The sequence below is a fragment of the Lissotriton helveticus genome, unplaced genomic scaffold, assembly GCF_964261635.1.
Source record: "Lissotriton helveticus unplaced genomic scaffold, aLisHel1.1 SCAFFOLD_1491, whole genome shotgun sequence".
NCBI lineage: Eukaryota > Metazoa > Chordata > Amphibia > Caudata > Salamandridae > Lissotriton > Lissotriton helveticus.
Window position 1 is genome coordinate 22,693 of NW_027611919.1, and position 2,096 is coordinate 24,788.

Consider the following 2,096-nt stretch of genomic DNA (forward strand, 5'->3'; position numbering starts at 1 on the left):
AGCAAACATGTGTACAAAGTGTTGGACAGGTTCCTGTTGGAATAAGTGACTGCATTACCGTTTTGAATATAGATGGAATAAATGATAGTTCTTTCCTAGCTTCACATAACACATACTTTGTATGTGGCAGCTATGGGTATTACCGACTACCAGCTGGGTGGTCGGGTGTATGTTATGTATTGTTTTTATTGCCCCCTGTATTTTTAGCACCTGCATCATATCATCGAGATCTTGAATTGTTTAGTAATATTACTATGAATCGGTATAAAAGGACATTTAAGTACAGATGATCTAGATGAAACAGATACTACTTTACAGCAATATGAGGACTTTAATCTAGGACTGCTCTTTTTTGTAGGTGCTGCATTAAATAGTAGGAAAATGCGACGATTGACTAGGATTGTGGAAGCTGTTACAAATCAGGCAGCTATAGCACTTGGAAATATTACTGAAGAACTGAAAATTGCTAGGGTTGTAGCACTCCAGAACAGGATGGTGCTAGATGTTATGCTTGCTGACCGAGGTGGTACATGTCGCATCATTGGTAGTAGTTGTTGTGTGTTCATCCCTGATCACACACCGTCAGTGTATAATGCGATAAATAAACTCCATAAGATTGCTTCAGAAATTCATACAGAAAATGGTACTTGGACTTTTGCGGGATGGTTTTGGACTCTAGTTTCTGCTTGGGGCTGGAAAATATTGACTGTCCTGTGTATCATAATTGCAATAATCTTTACATGTTGTATATGTGTGCAATGTGGTCCAATAATATGCTCTATGTGCATTACTGCCTGTATACCAGCTAGGAGAAATACTGCAGCTATAAAAGTACAAAGTATTTTAGACAAAGAAGTAGCTGAAACGCTGAAAATTGATATACAGGATGAATATTTAGACTATCCCAGGTAGTCGAATGTCTTCAGCTAATGCTGAAAGGGTCGTCTGTTGTAATTTAACAGCGATTAGATTAAGCATTAGCAGAAGACATGCTGTATTTGGCAACTATCGTAACAATTCAGTCGACTCCATTTTGTATTCGCGGCAGCCATTTTGTCTGTCATATGCTGCCATGTGCTCATCGTGTGTTTTGTCCTACTTCCTTGTTAACTGCGCTCGAAATCTGCCCAGCAACAGGCTATATTTAGTATCTCCTGTTTTAGCGCATGCCCAGTAGAGTCTGCAGCTGTTAGTAATTAGTTCCAGATAGGAATGTGTTTTCGAAGGTCTCGAGAACCGTTAACTCCGCCCACTCAGATTGAGCTTCTAAAATGTCCTCCTATGTACATAAAACTCATTCTTGTGTTTTGTACCGCCTTCTTTGAGCCCCCTCTTTGTGTATAAAAGGGGCCATGTGCTTTAGTTCGGTGTGCTACTCCATACAATACTGAAGGGTGTTGTGTGGACCGTACCACCACCTCCGGAGGTTAAAAAACTATACTTTTCTATTTTCCAGTTTCTGTGCCAACTTCTTCCTATGGTCTGAGGACTTTGTGCAGGGAAGGGCGAACCCCTTGCACTGGTAGGCCTAGCTGAGGTTTACTTCTACACTGGATAGGCCGCACCTCCACTGCACCCCCAGCCCAGGACAGGTCTCTCCTCCTTAGCACAGTACAGACCGCGCCTCTTCTGCACCCCCTGGACAGGTGTCAGGGTGCATCAAAAAGTAATTAAAGCTCATCTTTGTCTCGCAGTATCTGCCATTGAACCAGCATTGCAAAGATCACCCGCTCGCAAAAGGTCGCAGGCGATTATAGCGCGGAACCGGGCATTCTCCCCTATACTACCAACAGGGAGGACCGCGGTGGAAGTTGCCGGTCTAGTCCTGAGTTCCTGGACACGGACGCGAAGTCTAGACCAGCTGTGAAGTGCGCCGGTTGATTTTAGAACCGAGGCACCAATGGATTTTTTAGAGATTAGTGATGTTCTTTCTGTAGTCTAGTTAGATAGAAATAGCGCAATTTTTTGCCAGGCTTAGGCGCATGTTTGAGCGCTTCGTGCATCGGTTAGTTAGTTCGGTAATTTAGAACTAGAGAGAAAAACCAATTTAAAGTGAATTGGAAAAAAGAAATATAAAGAGAAGAATTAACACTTAC